At 39.1% G+C, this 23,042-nt stretch overlaps 1 pseudogene; it reads left to right on the top strand.

Moving 5' to 3' along the window:
- Nucleotides 1-1,989: 1,989 nt before the first annotated feature.
- Nucleotides 1,990-21,647, top strand: LOC116207813 (annotated as a pseudogene).
- Nucleotides 21,648-23,042: the final 1,395 nt, after the last annotated feature.

Here is a 23,042-nt window from a genome sequence, read left to right as displayed (position 1 = left end):
AAAAATAAGTATATATTAGTATATATATTTATTTATACATAATATAAATATACTTAATATAAGGTTACGTGGACAACCTTCAGTATATATAGGAAGAAAACGTATAAATAAATTGTATGTTTTTATAGATATCTATTTGTAAAAAATAGATTAGATAATATTATATAGATATATGTGAATTATATTTTATTTTCAAAAAAACAAATCAGATTTGTTAATCATAAAAGAAAAACGAATCAGATTATATTTTATCTAGATTCTATATGATAGTTATATATATGAATCATCATACTCATAGCCTATTCAACTTTCAAACAATACATCTACAACCTGACGCGGGCTCTCGAGACGTATGTCTATCCCTAGATCCGAGTGAGTTGATTAAATTTATACTTTGATTTTTTCTCCCATTTTTATTGTAATTTTTCATTTTTTTTATTTTTTCCTCATATTCTTTCTCAAGATTAGTGATGTACCTTTCATCTCTCGAAAGTCTACCTCTCTACGCGAGCTCTCAGAAAGTAAGTTCGTCTGTCACTAAACGTAAATAATGTTATTTGTTTATTTTATTATTTTTGTTTCAGTTTTAACTCTCAAAAGAATATTTCTTTTTAATTCTTAATTTTAATTTTTTCTCAGATTGGTATATTATCCCGTGCAACGCACGGACTCCACGACTAGTATGTTAATAAAGAAAATGGAGGGGAAAGGAGAGAAATTTAAATTAAATGACAATATTGTCCCTCTATATGGGTTTATTAGCAAAAAGAAGATGGATAATTTAGTCTTTTCAATAAATCCGAATTTTTTTAATAACATTTCACCTCCATTCAACGCTAAATCGGGGTTGAAAGAAAATGAGGTGAAAGAAGGTGAAAGGAGGTGAAAGTTTAACCTTCATTTCCCTTACCCTCCATTAAATTCTTATATCCAAACAAGGTGAAATATTCTTTTCCCTTTCCTTCTATTCCTTTCCCCTCCTTTTCCCCTCAATCCAAACACATAGTTAGTGAGCCGACCTAGCTTTATTCTGAATTAGTTGGGATCTATTAGACTTTTAGATATTAAATGGTGTCCAACGAAAAAAATAAAACTAATGCTTACTATTATTGTTCTCCTTGCATCAAAATTAGTAAAATGCACATGTTCTGACTATATATATGTGTCCTTATCAACTCCGTCAATAATTTCCTAAATAAAATTTTCTTACAAGTAACAGAAACGTGTCAACTTTTTGAAAGAAATAAAGGAAGCCAGAGAATGGGCCATATTGACCAAGTTGGCAATAAACCAATTGATTTTTCACAAATATTGGAGCATTCTCCATACGTTAAACCTTTGGCTAGATAAATGTGGAAACATTTCTCAATTCAATTACCAGTAGTCACATTCTTGCTTCAACACATAACAAGCCTTTTTTTTTTTGTGCACACTGGTATCCGAAAGCCAAATGAGTTTTGATTAATCAAGTTGTAGTCGGATCGACCCACTGAATGGTAAAGCTTTACCACTGTAAATTTTTTTTATTCACAGGATTCGAACCCGGAACCTCACTGAATGTGATATGATCTTTTAAAATTTTTTGTTTCTTTGACTTTTTTTTTCGTTATAAGGGAGATTGTTTCACTGAAATTAAATTTTCATGATCCACTATATAAATAGATACTAAAAACATATATACTTTCTTCTTCATGCCTAACCAGAAGCATATCTAGCAGCTCCACCATATAGTTCAGGTGAGATTCTGAAACTGATCCTCGAAGAGGGAACTCAATAAAGAGACCCATTCTGATTGAACGGTAGCCTACTCGTTGATGTAAATGTTCATTCGGCTACCCTCTGACTTTGGTTTTGTTATTGTACATTTGGTTATTTTAACCTTTTGTACATGTATATTTGCACCTTCTCGATGCTTTTTAAATTTTAATAGAAGTTATCATCCTTTTATCAAAAAAAAAATTAATAAGGACACCCATTCTACTCTCTTCCATGGCTTACGCCATGCTTTCCCAGCTCCTCCTTGCGCTGGTTCTTCTCCGAGCTGGACTTGGATCAGGCCAAGGGTTCGGATTCACGTTCAACGGTTTCCGGCCAGTTGACCTAGAACTCGATGGGATTGCAGAGATCACTCCCAATGGCCTGCTCAGACTGACAAATGAATCAGACCAAAGTACTAGCCATGCATTTTATCCCCACCCAATAACCTTCAAGAACTGGATGGAAGGCTCGGTCTTCTCCTTCTCTACCACGTTTGTGTTTGCTCTCATCTCCGAGTACCCAAACCGTGGCCAGGGGATCGCCTTCTTGGCTGCCCCCCAGATGGGCCTTCCCGGGAGCCTTCCAAGCCAGGACCTTGGACTCTTTAATGCGATCAATAATGGGAGCACTACCAACCATGTGTTTGCCGTCAAGCTTGACACGATAGAGAGCACTGAGTTCCAGGACATCAATAATAATTATGTCGGCATCGACATCAACAGCCTGGTCTCTGCCCACGCTGCTCCGGCAGGGTACTACCCTGATGGTGGTGCTGGAAAATTTGAAAGCCTGACTTTTATCAGTGGCCGACCTATGCAAGTCTGGGTGGAATAGGACGGGACTGAGAAGAGAATCAATGTAACTTTAGCGCCCTTTAACGCTGCTAGACCGAGCATTCTTCTCCTGTCCCTATCATTAGATCTCTCACCAATCGTCAAGGAGACCATGTTTGTTGGGTTCTCAACATCGACGGGTTCATACACAAGTACCCATTACATTCTCGGCTGGAGCTTCCAGATGAATGGGCAGTTAGACGGGCTTGCTTTGTCTGTGCTGCCTAACCTTCCCCGAATAGGAAAGAAGCCGACTTCTAAGCTGCTGACAATTGCAGTTCTCGTAATATGCTTATTTTCCATTTCCGTGTTAATATGGGGACTGGTCTCTTACATTAGGAGAAAGAGGAAGTTTGCAGAGGTTCTTGAAGACTGGGAACTCAAGTATGGGCCCTACCGGTTCAAGTACAAGGATCTGTACATCGCCACGAGGGGATTCGGGGACCAGGGGTTGTTGGGTGCAGGTGGTTTTGGGAGGGTCTACCGAGGGGTGCTGCCCACTTCAAATATCGAGGTCGCTGTGAAGAGGATCTCTCATGATTCCAGGCAAGGGATGCGGGAATTTGTCACGGAGATAGTCAGCATTGGTCGACTCCGGCACCGGAACCTAGTTGCACTTCATGGATACTGCCGGAGGAAGGGTGAGCTCCTTTTGGTGTACGATTGCATGCCGAATAGGAGCCTTGACAAGTACCTCTTCAACCAGCCAAAAGTCACCCTCAATTGGACCCAAAGGTTTCGAGTCATAAAGGGTGTGGCCTCAGGACTCCTGTACCTGTTAGTGATATGCCCTAGAGCTTGATTTATGTATTTGGATAATTCTTTTTATGGCAATAAAGTTTATTCTATTATTCGTATATTGTCTATGTTTATTATAATAAAGTCCTCATGATATTTTGAATACTTCATTCTTAAGAGTTAAGAATATGAGTGATTAAGTAATTCGGTAAGAATATCTTTAAACTGTTCACGATCGTAAGAGACTTAACTGGACATTATTTCTCCAGATAGATCGTCACCTCTGTATGTTTCCACGATTAGTATACAGATACTAATGAAGATGGAGTAGTGAGTCTCATGCTATCTGATAAATGTTATCGTGACAGATATGTGGATACTTATATGATAAGTAGTCGAACGTGACGTGCAGATAATATTCATACGGTAATTTACTAATGTCAATTAATGTTATCTGGATCGTATTAGTGTATATAATCCTTAGACCTGAGATGGAATGCTATCTCAAGTATAGGTGATTAGGATTTGCTACTGCTAATATATTTGTGCTTAGCATGAGTATTCGGCAGATAGTAGTCCTAGTTAGTTATACTTGGAGTTAGGTGTCCGATCAAGACGGGATTCACTAACCTGAGTAAACAGGGAAAAGGTCCTATGGATATGAGTTTTGTTCTGGATCGAGAAATCCTCGGCCGGGGTAGATAGACTCGAATAGAAAAGAGTTTTTATTCAAGTACTACAGATCTAAGAATGAAATTAAAGAGTCCATATAATCGGCTATAGAGTTTGATATTTACCGTAGCTCTGGCTAGATCGGGATCTTGTAGTGAAGGGATTCAATGCATGGCATATACGATCAGAGGTTCATCAAAATGTTTCAATTATACATTCGTCATCATTTGGATCGTCACGATATGCTGCTAGGTGTCACTCGTAAACTTTGGGAACCAAGGGCATTTTGGGAATTATGCTTTTGGTTACATAAAGAGTTTCTGGTAGTGTCAAATGAGTTGATACTATAATCCCATTGTCATTTGATGATGAACCTAGATAGTCACACACATTGAGCGTGTTTAAACCGAGAAAAGAATTAATTCTAATTAACGAAATTAATTAGGAATTAATTATCGAACGAGGCTTGCAATGTGGTTGCAAGGGTGCTAGCACATCCTGAATCCGAGTTCAATATCAAGGATAAATCTAATTAAGGAAATACAATAGTTTCCTTATTTGGAGAGTTTTTATAAATAGATTGTCTATTGATGGAAACTCGTGTCAAGGACTTGTTTGATCTTTCTTTCTTACAACAAGGACAAGTCATTGGATGACTTAAGTGTTAGGACTCATTTGTGATTTATTAATTAATGTAGATTAATTAATATTTGCATTTTAATCCCTAGGATAAAGATATATATAGATATGTTCTTACAGATAACCCATAACGCAATCGAATGTCAACCGATATTAGAGAGAAAGAGAGAAGGTTTCGACTGAGGCAATCAACAAGCAACTCAACTGCACAAATCCCAAGGCTGATCGGAGTTCTTTCGATTCCGATTCAGCGCTTGGGTATTGTCTTTGACGTCCTTGAAGAGATTCTTTCATTCCGTGATGATTCCGTTCGAGATCGGTGACCTAGATCGGAGTGTACGGGTCGAGAGAAGTCTAATCTCGGTGGAGACGTGCTCTTATGGACGAACTAGAGACCGGACACTTGGACGATTAGTTTGATCGACTTGAATGAACAAGGTTAGTATAAAAGTCTAAACTTTTCTTGTAGATTCGATATGTGATGTTGTCTATTCGTTTAGAAGGCGATTATTATGTCAAGATATGATCTTGAAGTTTTCGATTAAACGAGCACGCGATGAAATTTTGATTTTTACCGTTATTAACTTTTCCGCTACGCAAGTGCTCGGCTTTCTAATAGTGGTATCAGAGCTACCCTTCTAATCGATTAGATACATGTTTTGTGCCTAATTTGGTGGTTGATTATGATTTATTAAAGTGTTTGATAAATCGGTATCGGATCAGGTACGAGAAATCGTTTCTTGTAACCGAGTTTAGATCACCGAACCGGTGATCTCTCTCGGCTAATAGGTCAGTCGCGAGAAGCCCTTTACGTGGCCAGGAACAGCCACAGCAGGTGGCTGTTGGACGGCCATAGAGGCTGAAAAGGTTGCAGTAATCGCTGATGTCCTGGCGCGATTGTTCGCGACTGGACGGGACTGTTCGCGACGGGAAGCGATTGTTGCGAAGGGACGCGACTGTTCGCGATTGGACGCGACTGTGAAGCGCGAGACTGGACATGGCTGTCCAGAACCAGCGCTCGTCGCGTAACGAGTAAATTTCGATATTTTCGGAAATAATATTTTCGAAATAATTAATTACCAAAAATTGTTTTTCGTAAAATTTGATTTTATGAAATTGGATATTTGATATCCTATTCTAATGAGATTAGAGATTTGATATTTGATATCAAAAGAGATTTTGGAAGATACACTAGATATACGATATCTTATATTTTTTCAAAATTGGAAATTTCCTAATATTTGATATTTGGATATTTTGTAAAGAGTTACAAAATTGGCACGATTTATTTTCCTTTTATGCTATTAGTTTCCTTTCATAAATTTCGAGCATGATCATGCTTTTATCGATTCCAAATATATATTCATGCATATGATGCGTGAATACGGATAATGTGCAAAGTGAAACCAAATAGTAATTACGTCACCAAAATAGAAAATCTTCCAAATTAAAATATTAAGTCGGGAATGGCACGAGGTTGCGAACCTCTGTCATGGCTCTCCACCAAAGCGTTCTCCAAGAGAGTTTTAGCTCGTTTCGTTGTCGGTCGTGGACACACGGGGGCATGAGACACACTAAGAGATCTTTTTGCATGAATGATGAAGCATGTGATGTTTTAGATTGTCGGTTGCCAATAACGGCAGGCACCTGAGGTAGCTGACATCTAGGGCTTGGTGGGTCCAACTTAAATATGTATGATGGACCGATAACGGCAGGCACCTGAGGTCCAGAGTACTAGGTGCCGAATTGATTGAGCCATACATAGAAGATGTACTGAACAAAGAGTTGTTCGCTTGTAGAGTGCTTGTTTCCAATAACGGCAGGTACCTGAGGGAATTAGCATTTTATGATAATTCAATCACCCGCTAGAAATCTTTCCCGATTAGGATTCTTGTTTCCTATTTTAGAAGTATAGGTTTCGAAAGGATAGTGGGAGACCATTTTGATTGAAAGTCCATGGTCATTATGGTGATATATACATAAATTCATTAATTTAATCTTGTTATTTTCTGCAGTCATGATAAATATGAAATCTATGAATATTCTCTATTGCATACTGAGTGATAATAGGCTCACTGGGCTTAACTTTTCGGACTGGCTCCGTAACCTTAACATTGTCCTGAACATGGAGGCTCTGGGATACATCCTGGAGACTCAGGAGATTGAACTCCCTGGCGGGGATGCTATGAGTGATCAGCAGGACGCATATGATCAGTGGTCTGTTAATGACACGAAGGTCCGCTGCTATATGCTTGCTTCCAAGAGCAATGAGTTGCAGAAGCAGCATGAGAACATGAAGAGTTCTCGTGAGATCTTGAAGAATCTCAGGGAGCTATATGGGGAGAATAGCAGGACCGCACGATATGAGATATCGAAGGAATTGTTCCGTGGGAGAATGCAGGAGGGAACTGAAGTCGCAGCTCATGTGTAGAAGATGATCAGGCTGATTCAGCAGCTTGAGAAACTTGAGTTCCAGATGGATAAAAAACTCCCTGTGGATCTAGTTCTTCAGTCTCTCCCAGATTCTTTCTCAGGGTTCATTGTGAATTTTCACATGAACAAGTTATCATGTTCGTTGTCTGAGCTGCTAAATATGTTGGTCACTGCACAGAATGCAATGAACAACAAAAGGAAGGATAAGGAATTCATTCTTGTGGCTGGTACTTCTTCCAGTAAGACTAGGAAGAAGAAAAAGAAGTCCAAGAAAGGCTTTGTTCCTCAGCAGTCAGCAGGGGTGACCAAGAAAAAGGGCAAGGCAAAGGTTGCTGCGGATAATGGAACTTGTTTCCACTGCGGTAAGGATGGACATTGAAAGAAGAACTGTTCTCAGTAGAAGGCAAACAAAGGAAAGAAACCTTCAGAAGGTATGTCTATCTCTTGTTATGTTAGTTCCAATGGTTCATATAGTTCATCTACAGCTTGGGTTCTTGATACTGGTGCGAGCTCACACGTTTGTACATCTATGCAGGAACTAACAAGCAGTAGAGTCCTCGGAAGGAACGAGGTTTGCCTGAAGATCGGCAATGGAGCAAGTGTTGCGGCCAAAGCTGTGGGATCGACTTTGTTACATCTAGATGGACATGTTTTATTTCTAGATCGTGTTTTAGTTTTACCAAATGCCTATCGGAACATTATTTATGTTTCTAGTTTGACTAGGAGAGAATATTTGTTTGATTTCAAGCATGATGTTTGCGACATTTATTATGGTAATAAAATTATTGGCGTTGGTTATTTACACGATGGCCTTTATTATCTTAGAGCTAGAAATGAAATGCTTTCGAATACGATTGAGATTAATACCGTGTCCGAATCAACTCCGAGTCTAAAGCAACTTTGGCACCTTAAACTAGGGCATGTTGCAGATGATATGATAAGTAAGTTGGAGAAGATGGGACTTATAGTTCCATTGGGTTCAGAACCCAATCCAACTTGCGAGTCTTGTCTTCAAGGCAAAATGACTAGGACTCCATTTGTAGGACAAATGAAGAGGGCTGAAGAAGTTTTAGAACTCATACATAGTGATGTATGTGGTCCATTTAATGAAGTGGCTCGGGGTGGATATTCCTACTTCATCACCTTTACTAATGATTATTCTCGTTTTGGGTATGTTTATCTTATGAAGTATAAACATGAATCTTTTGAAAAGTTCAAGGAATTCAAAGCTGAAGCAGAAAAGCAGAAAGAGAAGAGCATCAAGACTCTTCGATCAGATCGAGGAGGAGAGTACATGAGTACTGAATTTGGTGATTTCCTAAAGGAACACAGTATTGTTTCTTAATTTACTCCACTAGGAACACCACAATTGAATGGAGTTTCTGAGAGGAATAACCATACCCTGTTGGACATGGTTCGGTCGATGATGAGCTATACAGATCTCTCAATTTCAATGTGGAGATATGCGCTGCAGACCGCATGTTACTTGCTTAATAGGATTCCGAGCAAGTCAGTCTCTACCACTCCATATGAGATATGGAATGGTAGGACACCTAGTCTTAAGCACGTTAAGATTTTGGGTTGTCCTGCATTCATTAAGAAGGAGAAGACCGATAAGTTGGAAACCTGGTTCGAGAAAGGCAGGTTTGTTGGTTATCCAAGAGACAGCCTATGATACTATTTTTATTTCCCTACTGAGCAAAGAGTTGTTATCAGTAGAGATGCGATCTTTTTGGAGAAACAGTTTGTCCAGGAAGGTGGTATAGGAAGGCAGATAGTACTTGATGAGGAGTCATCAATGCCATAGACCAATCAAGCGCCCATTTCGGTGGACACTAATAAACCAGTCGAGACACCTACTCAGGTTGAAAATGTCACAGAACCTCGAAGGTCTAGTAGGGTAACTCGTACTCCCGCGAGATACCTTAATCTTCATGAGAACGTACAAGAGTTGTTTGTTTATGGAGATAATGATCATAGGGATGATCTTTCCACTTATGAAGAAGCTATATCAGATATAGATTCTTTTAAATGGCTAGAGGCCATGAAGTTCGAGATAAACTCCATGAGCGAGAACCAAGTATGGGATCTTGTTAACCCTCCTGAAGGTATAGTACCAATAAGGAACAAATGGGTCTTCAAGAGGAAGATTGGTGCTGATGGGAAGGTAGAGACCTATAAAGCTATGCTAGTGGCGAAGGGTTATCGCCAGAGGCAGGGAGTCGACTATGAGGAGACTTTCTCGCCTGTAGCTATGCTGAAGTCCATCAGGATAATGCTAGCATTGCCGCGCACTATGATTATGAGGTTTGGCAGATGGATGTCAAGACCGCCTTCCTTAATGGATACATTGAGGGAGACATATTTATGGACCAACCCAGGGGTTTTGAATCCAAGGATAAGTCTAAGGTGTGCAAACTTAAGAGATCCATTTATGGTCTTAAGCAGGCTTCGAGGAGTTGGAATCGACGTTTTGATTAGGCTGTAAAGTCCTTTGATTTCATCAAGAATAAAGATGAGCCATGTGTGTATAAGAAGGCTAGTGGGAGCATGATTGCCTTTCTTGTATTATACGTGGATGACATTCTACTAATAGGTAATGATGTTGGTATGCTCACTTCTGTAAAGGTCTGGTTGTCTAATATTTTCTCCATGAAGGATTTGGGAGAAGCCACCTATATTTTAGGTATTTGAATCTATAGAGCATGGTTCTTAGAATCATGATTCGAATCGTAGAATCGTACGATTCTACGATTCAAGGGGGGTCGTGCGATTCCGATACTATGGGCTGAATCGGAAACTGTTGAATCGGGCCTGAATCGGGCCTTGAATCGCTGAATCGCAGAATCGGGCCGATTCTGCGATTCCGGATTCGGCCCAGACTCGGGCGAAGGCCAGGCCTACTTTGGGCCCTCGGGCCGAAGCCCAGCCCATTTGCCATGAGCCCGACAGTTTTTTTCCCCTTCCTTCTCCCTTTCTTCTTCTGCGTCGAACCTTTCCCCCCGATCTCCCCGACATTTCTATGCCCTAACCCTAATCCACTGGACCTGACCTCCTCTTCGTGTTCTTCAGTCTTCACAGATCCGACTTCCGCAATTCCAAGGTCCAACTTCCGCGATTTCTTCCGCCGTGCCGAGTTCCGACTTCTGCGATTTCTTTCGCAGTTTCGAGCTTCAATTCGTCCGAGACTCCGAGTTGATCTGCCCGAGCTTCGACCTCCCAAGCAACTGCCTAGGACAGCTCATCAGTGAGAGTGGCCACAGTCATCAGCGAGCGCTACGAGCTGCGAGTCTTTTCGATCTAATTCCTTGGGTAATTCGCCGAGGGGACGACCAACTTATCCTAGATCCCAGCAGGCAGCACCTCGACCTCAGTAGTCAGCTTGACACTCTTGAAATTCCCTGGAAACTGAGTGCAATAAACATTTTGTTCTCTTACCTTGTCCTCAGGCAACACACTCGCCAATCCTTCTCTGTACGTATACCCTGTTCTGAATCTTCTGATGTCTTTCTATGTCTTTTCCATCTCGAATCTTAAACCAAGATGAAATTGGTAGCTGGATTATGTGTGTATGTGATTATGTGTGTGACTGTATACTAGCAAGTAGCACCTGATGGCTGATGCGGTAACTGGAAGTCTGGAACATTAGAATCAGTTTAATTGAATCTTCCTGTGATGGCTGATGCTGTAACTGGAACATTAGAATCAATTTAATTGAATCTTCCTGTGATGGCTGATGCGGTAACTGGAAGTTTGGAACAATCAGTTTAATTGAATCTTCCTGTGATGGCTGATGCAGTAACTGGACATCTGGAACATTAGAATCAGTTTAATTGAATCTTCCTGTGATGGCTGAACGTGACAAGTAATTAATGGTATAAAAGTATGCACCTTCCTATGATGTCAAGCCTAATTGAATCAGTTTGATGCAATTATTGTGCAATTTGTTGTGCAAATTGCTGTGCTGATAGGTTTTAATGAGTCTGTGCTGATTGTGCTGTAATTTCTGATGAGTCTGTAGTCTGTACTGATTGTGTTGTAATTTTCAATTCTGCTGGACTATTTTTTTTAATTTTCTATTAGATTTGTTGAGTGAGTGATTATTGAGTTTGGGTTGAACAGAGATGGCTTCTACAAGTGGATCTGGGAGTGCATCGGCTAGTAATACCGGGGCAGTAGCCAAATCTAGAAAAAATGCAACTGAAGTTAGAGATGATCCGGCATGGGCACACGGTTATGAAGTTCCAGGAGAAAGGTTAAAAATTAAATGTAAATATTGTGATAAGGTAGTTTCTGGAGGTCATTATAGATTGAAGCATCACTTAGGATGTACCAAGATTAACGTGGCACCTTGTCATGCTGTTCCTGATGATGTTAAGAATACTATGCTCAGTATTTGTATGCGTTTAGAGGATATTTCAATGAAGAAAACATAAGCTAGTAGTTGTGGTTTGGAGGATGATGATGATGTTGTAAACGTTGATAATGATGCTGAAGATGTAGGGGTTGGTACAAAGAGAAGGGGAAAGGAAACAACTGAAATTTCTAGTTTCTTTAAGAAGAGAAGTTTGAACATTGAAAGCAAGCAGAAACAACCAACAATTAATCAGATGATGAAGAAAGATTTAAGAGAGGATGTTTGCATGCAGATTGCCCGTTTTTTCTATACAAGTGCAATTCCATTTAATTGTGTGAAGAATCCTGAGTTTGAGAAGATGTGTCATTTGATTGGAAAGTATGGTATTGGATCGAAACCGCTGTCTTATCATGAGATTAGTGATAAATGTTTGAGAAAAGAGGTTGATAATACTATGTCATTGCTTGAGGAGCATAAAGCTATGTGGAGAAAGTCGGGGTGTTCTATAATGTCAGATGGTTGGACTGATAAGAAGAAGAGGTCCATATGCAATTTCCTTGTGAATAGCCCTAAGGGAACATCAGACATTTCCAAGACTGCAGTGAAAGTATTTGAGATGATAGATGATATAGTGGAGCAAGTTGGGGAAGAGAACGTTGTTCAAATTGTCACGGATAATGCTGCCAATTATAAGGCGGCAGGTGAGATGTTAATGGAGAAACGGAAGAAGTTATTTTGGACTCCTTGTGCAGCTCATTGCATAGATCTTATGCTAGAGGATTTGGAGAAGAAGATTAAGGTACATGAGTTGACGATAATGAAGGGTAGAAAGATTACGACCTTCATTTACTCGAGAACGCTCCTCATCACGATGCTGAAGCATTTCACTAAGGGCAAAGATTTGATTAGACCGGCCGTGACTCGCTTTGCCACTGCTTATCTAACTTTGGGATGCCTCTTCGACAATAGAAACGCTCTACGGACTATGTTTGCATCCAGGCAATGGTAAGGGAGTCGATTTGCGAAGTTAGAAGGTGGAAAGTATGCGGAGCGTACTGTTATGGATAATAGATTTTGGAATAATGTTAATACATGTTTGAATGCTGCATATCCTCTCATTAAGGTGCTCCGCATGGTGAATTCGGATGAAAAGCCCGCAATGGGTTTTATTTATAATGAGATGGAGAAAGCAAAACAGAAAATCAAAGCAAACTTCAAGGATGATCGAAAGAGGTAAATTTATTTATAAGCTGTTATATGCTTAGTCTTTAATTACTTATGCATCATTATAATTTATATTAGAAATTTGATTATTTGAAAGTATCTAATAAATGCTTGTTTCGTGCTTTTAGCTATGATCCCATTTGGAAGGTTATTGATGAGAGATGGGAGGTTCAACTTCATAGGCCTTTGCATGCCGCTGCTTATTACCTGAATCCTCAGTTGCATTTCTCTTCTGAATTTAGAGCTGATAGGGAAGTCATGCGTGGATTATATAAGGTTATGGATAGGATGCTAGACGATGAAGAGAGGGATAAGGTTGATCTGCAACCAGAGGAATTCAAACATGAGAGAGGGCTCTTTGGATTTTCATCTGCAAAGTCTATGAGGTTCAAAAAGACACCAGCAGATTGGTGGGAGTCATATGGTGCTGATACCCCAGAGTTGCAAAGATTTAGTATAAGGATATTGAGTTTGACTTGTAGCTCTTCGGGATGTGAGCGTAATTGGAATGCTTTTGAAATGGTATTCTGTGGATTTCTTTTTTTTTTTTACCATGTTTGACCTTATCAGAATTCGTTTTAATATATCTACTAATTATTTTTTGGTTTTTCCTAGGTACACACAAAGAGAAGAAATCGGTTGCATCAAAAGAAGATGAATGATTTAGTATTTGTGATGTACAATTTGAAGTTGAAAGATAAGAAGATCAGGAAGCAAGTTGATCTTCAAGTGGAGGACGTTTCTTCCGATGATGAATGGATTGCCGAAGGGGAGACAGAGAACACTGCAACCTCGAGGCATAATTTTAACTTGCGTGTTCTTGGTTGTGGGGATGATGGTGATGGAGAAAGTGGAGGGAGTCAAATTGGCGATGAAGATGCAGAGAATACGCGCACCCAACAACATGCCACGGTTGATGACTTGGAGCTTCCTGAAGAAGATGAATTTGATATTTTGTATGATGATGATGATATTGGTAACGATGAAGATTTGGATGAGATTTGACATTCTATGTTATGACTTATGTTGTTAACTGTTTATTTTGAGAGTTTGGGTTATGATTTGGACTCTAAATTTCGATAATTTATAACAATGTTTTGTGCTTTTATGACTTATTGTTGGTTTGATCATTGATGGTTTTTGGTCCTTTTTTGAATATAAGGAATCAAGGATTTAATTTTTTTTTCTCAGAAAAGTATAATATATATATATATATTATTTTTTTAATTACAGGTAGAATCTTACGATTCACGATACGATTCTACGATTCACGATTCTACGACCCGCAACCGATTCTAGGTAGAATCGCGATTCTGAAAACCTTGCTATAGAGATAGATCGAAAAGATTAATAGGTTTGTCCCAAGCCCTGTATATGGATAAGGTGTTGAAGAGGTTCAACATGCAAGATTCCAGAAGAGGATTGCTTCTTGTGAGACACGGTATCCATCTCTCTAAAGGGATGTCTCCTAAGACTCCTGAGAACAGAGAGAAGATGGCACAAGTGCCTTATGCTTCAGCCATAGGTAGCATAATGTATGTTATGCTGTGTACTAGGCCGGATATCGCGCATGCTGTTAGTGTGACTAGCAGGTATCAATCCAACCCAGGACCTGATCATTGGACTGCTGTCAAAAACATCCTTAAGTACTTGAGAAGGACTAAGAATATGGTTTTGGTATATGGAGGAGGTGAGTTGAGACTGGACAAGTTTACAAATTCTAATTTTCAATCAGATGTGGATAATAGAAAGTCTATCTCCGGTTATATATTCACCTGTAATGGAGGTGCAGTTAGCTGGAAGAGTTCTAAGCAAGAGACGACTGCAGATTCCACTGCAGAGGCAGAATATATTACTGCATCTGATATAGCGAAGGAGGCAGTTTGGATTCGGAAGTTTGTGACAGAACTCGGTGTTGTTCCCTCCATATTGTCACCAGTAGAGCTGTACTGTGACAATACTGGAGCGATTGCTCAGGCAAAGGAACCGAGGTCAAATCAGAAGTCCAAACACATTGAGTGGAGATATCATATTATCATGGAGATTATCGGGAGAGGCGATGTAGCTGTGCAGAAAGTAGCTTCAGCGGACAATGTGGCTGATCCACTCAAGAAGGCCATGACGCAGCAGCAACTAGATAAACATCTTGAGAAGATGGGTCTTAGATACCGTACTAAGTGGCTCTAGTGCAAGTGGGAGATTGTTAGTGATATGCCCTAGAGCCTGATTTATGTATTTGGATCAAGGTTTTCAGAATCGCGATTCTACCTAGAATCGGTTGAGGGTCGTAGAATTGTAAATCGTAGAATCGTATCGTGAATCGTAAGATTCTACCTGTAATTAAAAAAATAATATATATATATATATATTATATATATTATACTTTTCTGAGAAAAAAAAATAAATCCTTGATTCCTTATATTCAAAAAAGGACCAAAAACCATCAATGATCAAACCAACAATAAGTCAAAAGCACAAAACATTGTTATAAATTATCGAAATTTAAAGTCCAAATCATAACCCAAACTCTCAAAATAAACAGTTAACAACATAAGTCATAACATAGAATGTCAAATCTCATCCAAATCTTCATCGTTACCAATATCATCATCATCATACAAAATATCAAATTCATCTTCTTCAGGAAGCTCCAAGTCATCAACCGTGGCATGTTGTTGGGTGCGCGTATTCTCTGCATCTTCATCGCCAATTTGACTCCCTCTACTTTCTTCATCACCATCATCCCCACAACCAAGAACACGCAAGTTAAAATTATGCCTCGAGGTTGCAGTGTTCTCTGTCTCCCCTTCGGCAATCCATTCATCATCGGAAGAAATGTCCTCCACTTGAAGATCAACTTGCTTCCTGATCTTCTTATCTTTCAACTTCAAATTGTACATCACAAATACTAAATCATTCATCTTCTTTTGATGCAACCGATTTCTTCTCTTTGTGTGTACCTAGGAAAAACCAAAAAACAATTAGTAGATATATTAAAACGAATTCTGATAAGGTCAAACATGGTACAAAAAAAAAGAAATCCACAGAATACCATTTCAAAAGCACTCCAATTACGCTCACATCCCGAAGAGCTACAAGTCAAACTCAATATCCTTATACTAAATCTTTGCAACTCTGGGGTATCAGCACCATATGACTCCCACCAATCTGCTGGTGTCTTTTTGAACCTCATAGACTTTGCAGATGAAAATCCAAAGAGCCCTCTCTCATGTTTGAATTCCTCTAGCTGCAGATCAACCTTATCCCTCTCTTCATTGTCTAGCATCTTATCCATAACCTTATATAATCCACGCATGACTTCCCTATCAGCTCTAAATTCAGAAGAGAAATGCAACTGAGGATTCAGGTAATAAGCAGCAGCATGCAAAGGCCTATGAAGTTGAACCTCCCATCTCTCATCAATAACCTTCCAAATGGGATCATAGCTAAAAGCACGAAACAAGCATTTATTAGATACTTTCAAATAATCAAATTTCTAATATAAATTATAATGATGCATAAGTAATTAAAGACTAAGCATATAACAGCTTATAAATAAATTTACCTCTTTCGATCATCCTTGAAGTTTGCTTTGATTTTCTGTTTTGCTTTCTCCATCTCATTATAAATAAACCCATCGCGGGCTTTTCATCCGAATCCACCATGCGGAGCACCTTAATGAGAGGATATGCAGCCTTCAAACATGTATTAACATTATTCCAAAATCTATTATCCATAACAGTACCCTCCGCATACTTTCCACCTTCTAACTTCGCAAATCGACTCCCTTTCCATTGCCTGGATGCAAACATAGTCCGTAGAACGTTTCTATTGTCGAAGAGGCATCCCAAAGTTAGATAAGCAGTGGCAAAGCGAGTTACGGCCGGTCTAATCAAATCTTTGCCCTTAGTGAAATGCTTCAGCATCGTGACGAGGAGCGTTCTCGAGTAAATGAAGGTCGTAATCTTTCTACCCTTCATTATCGTCAACTCATGTACCTTAATCTTCTTCTCCAAATCCTCTAGCATAAGATCTATGCAATGAGCTGCACAAGGAGTCTAAAATAACTTCTTCCGTTTCTCCATTAACATCTCACCTGCCGCCTTATAATTGGCAGCATTATCCGTGACAATTTGAACAACGTTCTCTTCCCCAACTTGCTCCACTATATCATCTATCATCTCAAATACTTTCACTGCAGTCTTGGAAATGTCTGATGTGTCAGTAGAAGTCAAAAAAATTGTTCCCTTAGGGCTATTCACAAGGAAATTGCATATGGACCTCTTCTTCTTATCAGTCCAACCATCTGACATTATAGAACACCCCGACTTTCTCCACATAGCTTTATGCTCCTCAAGCAATGACATAGTATTATCAACCTCTTTTCTCAAATATTTATCACTAATCTCATGATAAGACAGCGGTTTCGATCCAATACCATACTTTCCAATCAAATGACACATCTTCTCAAACTCAGGATTCTTCACACAATTAAATGGAATTGCACTTGTATAGAAAAAACGGGCAATCTGCATGCAAACATCCTCTCTTAAATCTTTCTTCATCATCTGATTAATTGTTGGTTGTTTCTGCTTGCTTTCAATGTTCAAACTTCTCTTCTTAAAGAAACTAGAAATTTCAGTTGTTTCCTTTCCCCTTCTCTTTGTACCAACCCCTACATCTTCAGCATCATTATCAACGTTTACAACATCATCATCATCCTCCAAACCACAACTACTAGCTTATTTTTTCTTCATTGAAATATCCTCTAAACGCATACAAATACTGAGCATAGTATTCTTAACATCATCAGGAACAGCATGACAATGTGCCACGTTAATCTTGGTACATCCTAAGTGATGCTTCAATCTATAAGGACCTCCAGAAACTACCTTATCACAATATTTACATTTAATTTTTAACCTTTCTCCTGGAACTTCATAACCGTGTGCCCATGCCGGATCATCTCTAACTTCAGTTGCATTTTTTCTAGATTTGGTTACTGCCCCGGTATTACTAGCCGATGCACTCCCAGATCCACTTGCAGAAGCCATATCTGTTCAACCCAAACTCAATAATCACTCACTCAACAAATCTAATAGAAAATTAAAAAAAAATAGTCCAGCAGAATTGAAAATTACAACACAATCAGTACAGACTACAGACTCATCAGAAATTACATCACAATCAGCACAGACTCATTAAAACCTATCAGCACAGCAATTTGCACAACAAATTGCACAATAATTGCATCAAACTGATTCAATTAGGCTTGACATCACAGGAAGGTGCATACTTTTATACCATTAATTACTTGTCACGTTCAGCCATCACAGGAAGATTCAATTAAACTGATTCTAATGTTCCAGATGTCCAGTTACTGCATCAGCCATCACAGGAAGATTCAATTAAACTGATTGTTCCAAACTTCCAGTTACCGCATCAGCCATCACAGGAAGATTCAATTAAATTGATTCTAATGTTCCAGTTACCGCATCAGCCATCACAGGAAGATTCAATTAAACTGATTCTAATGTTCCAGACTTCCAGTTACCGCATCAGCCATCAGGTGCTACTTGCTAGTATACAGTCACACACATAATCACATACACACATAATCCAGCTACCAATTTCATCTTGGTTTAAGATTCGAGATGGAAAAGACATAGAAAGACATCAGAAGATTCAGAACAGGGTATACGTACAGAGAAGGATCGGCGAGTGTGTTGCCTGAGGACAAGGTAAGAGAACAAAATGTTTATTGCACTCAGTTTCCAGGGAATTTCAAGAGCGTCGAGCTGACTACTGAGGTCGAGGTGCTGCCTGCTGGGATCTGGGATAAGTTGGTCGTCCCCTCGGCGAATTACCCAAGGAATTAGATCGAAGAGACTCGCAGCTCGCAGCGCTCGCTGATGACTGTGGCCACTCTCGCTGATGAGCTGTCCTCGGCAGTTGCTTGGGAGGTCGAAGCTCGGGCAGATCAACTCGGAGTCTCGGACGAATTGAAGCTCGAAACTGCAAAAGAAATCGCAGAAGTCGGAACTCGGCACGGTGGAAGAAATCGCGGAAGTTGGACCTTGGAATTGCGGAAGTCGGATCTGTGAAGACTGAAGAACACGAAGAGGAGGTCAGGTCCAGTGGATTAGGGTTAGGGCACAGAAATGTCGGGGAGATCGGGGAGAAAGGTTCAGCGCCGGAGAAGAAAGGGAGAAGGAAGGGGAAAAAAACTGTCGGGCTCATGGCAAATGGGCTGGGCTTCGGCCCGAGGGCCCAAAGTAGGCCTAGCCTTCGCCCGAGTCTGGGCCGAATCCGGAATCGCAGAATCAGGCCGATTCTGCGATTCAGCTATTCAAGGCCCGATTCAGGCCCGATTCAACAGTTTCCGATTCAGCCCATAGTATCGGAATCACACGACCCCCCTTGAATCGTAGAATCGTACGATTCTACGATTCGAATCATGATTCTAAGAACCATGATTTGGATAATTCCTTTTATGGAAATAAAGTTTATTCTATTATTCGTATATTGTCTATGTTTATTATAATAAAGTCCTTAAGATATTTTGAATACTTCATTCTTAAGAGTTGAGAATATGAGTGACAAAATAATTCAGTAAGAATATCTTTAAACTGTTCATGATCGTAGGAGACTTAACTGGACATTATTTCTCCAGATAGATCATCACCTCTGTCTGTTTCCATGATTACTATATAGATACTAATGAAGATAGAGTAGTAAGTCTCATGCTATATGATAACTGTTATCGTGACAGATATGTGGATACTTATATGATAAGTAGTCGAACGTGATGTGCAGATAATATTCATACAGTAATTTACTAATGTCAATGAATGTTATATGGATCATATTAGTGCATATAATCCTTAGACCTGAGATGAAACGCTATCTCAAGTATAGGTGATTAGGATTTGCTACTGCTAATATATTTGTGCTTAGCATGAGTATTCGGCAAATAGTGGTCCTAGTTAGTTATACTTGGAGTTAGGTGTCCGATCAAGACGGGATTCACTAACCTGAGTAAACAGGGAAAAGATCCTATGGATATGAGTTTTGTTCTGGATCGAGAAATCCTCGGCCGGGGTAGATAGATTCAAATAGAAAACAGTTTATGTTCAAGTATTACAGATCTAAGAATGAAATTAGAGAGTCCATATAATCGGCTATAGAGTTTGACATTTACCGTAACTCTGGCTAGATCGGGATCTTGTAGTGAAGGGATTCAATGCATGGCATATACGATCAGAGGTTCATCAGAATGTTTCAATTATAGATTCGTCATCATTTGGATTGTCACGATACGCTTCTAGGTGTCACTCGTGAACTTTGGGAACCAATGGCATTTTGAGAATTATGATTTTGGTTATAAAAAGAGTTTCTAGTAGTGTCAAATGAGTTGATACTATAATCCCATTGCCATTTGATGATGAACCTAGTTAGTCACACACATTGAGCGTGTTTAAATCGAGAAAAGAATTAATTCTAATTAACGAAGTTAATTAGGAATTAATTATCGAACGAGGCTTGCAATGTGGTTGCAAGGGTGCTAGCACATCCTGAAGCCGAGTTCAATATCAATGATAAATCTAATTAAGGAAATACGATAGTTTCCTTATTTGCAGAGTTTCTATAAATAGATTGTCTATTGATGGAAACTCGTGTCAATGACTCGTTTGATCTTTCTTTCTTACAACAAGGACAAGTCATTGGATGACTTACTTGTGAGGACTCATTTGTGATTTATTAATTAATGTGGATTAATTAATAATTACATTTTAGTCCCTAGGGTAAAGATATATATAGATATGTTCTTACAGATAACCCATAATGCAATCGATCATCAACCGATATTAGAGAGAAAGAGATAAGGTTTCGACTGAGGCAATCAACAAACAACTCAACCGCACAAATCCCAAGGCTAATCGGAGTTCTTTTCGATTCTGGTTCGGCGTTTGGGTATTGTCTTTGACGTCCTTTAAGAGATCCTTTCATTCCGTGACGATTCCGTTCGAGATCGGTGACCTAGTTTGGAGTGTACGGGTCGAGAGGAGTCTAATCTCGGTGGAGACGTGCTCGTGTGGACGAACTAGAGACCGGACACTTGGACGGTTAGTTTGATCGACTCGAATCAACAAGGTTAGTATAAAAGTTTAAACTTTTCTTGTAGATTCGATATGTGATGTTGTCTATTCATTTAGAAGGCGATTCTTATGTCAATGATATGATCTTGAAGTTTTCGATTAAACGAGCACGCGATAAAATTTTGATTTTTACCGTTATTAACTTTTCCGCTAGGCAAGTGCTCGGTTTTCTAACAGTACCTCCACGAAGGGTGAGACCAAGCCGTGATCCACCGGGACATTAAGGCGAGCAACATTCTTCTTGATGCTAAATTGAACGGGAGATTAGCAGATTTCGGGCTTGCAGGGTTGTATGACCACGGGACCGATCCTCAGAGCACCCAAGTCATGGGGACTCTAGGGTACCTTGCTCGTGAACATACCAGGACCGGCAAGGCCACGATGGCCACCGATGTTTTCAGTTCTGGGGCTTTCCTCCTTGAGATGGCTACTGGAAGGAGGCCAATAGAGCCAAGCCGAACTGAGGACATGATCTTGGTCGACTGGGTGTTCTACTGCTGGAGCAGAGGATGAGAGATTCTAGAGGTGAGGGACCCGAACTTGGGTGAAGACTTTGTGGCCGAGGAAGTTGAGCTGGCGCAGAAGCTGGGCCTGGTATGCTCACACTCGGAGCCTGGGGCGAGGCCTACGTTGCGTCAAGTGGTAGAGTACTTTGAAGCAGACCTGCCAATACAGGACTTATCATCCTCCCTGATCAGTTTTCATTCGAGTAGGGTAAGGTTCGAACATAAAGAGGCGTTCAATGATTTTGTTAGGTCGCAACCTTGTTCAACAGAAAAGGCATTCTCAGTTTCTTCCTCTATTGCAGATTCACTTCTCTTTAGTGAGAGATAACATTGAGCTTCCATAATAAAGAAATTGTGAAGATATCTGGGTTTGTTCATACTTTTGTATGCTCCTAATTTTATGCCACTGTGAAGATTAACTCATAATAAAGCAGTACATAGCTAGCAGATAACTAAATTGATTTCATTTTAGGCCGATATTAATTATCAGAGCAGCTTATAACATATATATTTACATGCCGTTTTATTTTCACACAAGTTGAGTTTCTTCTCAGAATAGATGAGCCTGTTAGATAATAAGCTCGCCAAGAACAATAATTTTTACCATTCATCCAAAAAAAAAAGGCTCTCCAAGAAATTTCTTATCTATCTTCTATATCAAACGTTTTCTTCTCTCTGTCTCTCTCTGTTTTTTTTAAATAAGGAGAAACAGACATGGCAAGCAATTAACAGCCATGTCACTACACGTTGATCCAAGAATGACAATATGACAATAAGTGTAATAATTTTATTAAGATGAAATTAAAAAGAAAATTCAAAGAATTAAAGCGCATAGAGTTCCGACATCGTACCGCAATTCAAAATTTATATATGATATTATCCATTAATTTCGAAAATTTAAATATGTATATATATGCAATATTTGTTGAATCTCATAGTGAAATAACATGACCTTTTCCACTCAAGCATTAGAACTGGAAAGCAAACTGAATTTTGTCACTGGTTGAGTATAGTACGTTTGAAATTACATATTTCATCGAGAGAGGATATAGCGCAGTGACGCACCTCTCGCCTGGTAATCAAGAGGTATCAGGTTCGATACCCAATGAAACTATCTATAGGTCTCTCTTGTAACCGAAAAAAATTACATATTTCTCGAAATTCAATATTTCCATATGCGTAATACTTTCAATAATAAATTTATCTTGCGCAGATGCTAACAATGCCTTTTTTTATAACAAATATTTTATTTTATTTACACATATATAAAATTTGAAACTCCATTTCTTTAAATGTTATTATTTGGTTAGATTTTAATTACTGATGTTTTTAAATTACTTTTAAATAGTCGAGTGTTTATACTTTTTACTTTAAAATTGAGAAGTAAAATTCAAAGCAAAAACTCTGTCTATAGCCTTTTATATATTTATATTTATTGATTTCAAAAAATATTACTTCCTTATATATATATATCAAATTTGAAAACCTATTCTTTAAAAATTTTCATAATAGAACAGATTTTCTGTACTATTGTTTCTAATAATTTCTAAAGAGAGAAGTGTTTATGATTTTCACTTTGAAATTCACTGCAAACTAATTGCCATCTAGTGAAAGTTTTTCTACTGATGGAATTCCCATCACTATCAGTTAGTTTTTACTGGCGACATTGAAATCCGTCAATATATATCATTGTTGCAGACAATAGTGCCATCACTGGAGTTAG

This window comes from Punica granatum, chromosome 5, assembly GCF_007655135.1.
Source record: "Punica granatum isolate Tunisia-2019 chromosome 5, ASM765513v2, whole genome shotgun sequence".
In the NCBI taxonomy this organism is placed as follows: Eukaryota; Viridiplantae; Streptophyta; class Magnoliopsida; order Myrtales; family Lythraceae; genus Punica; species Punica granatum.
This window is presented reverse-complemented; position numbering and strand designations above follow the sequence as displayed.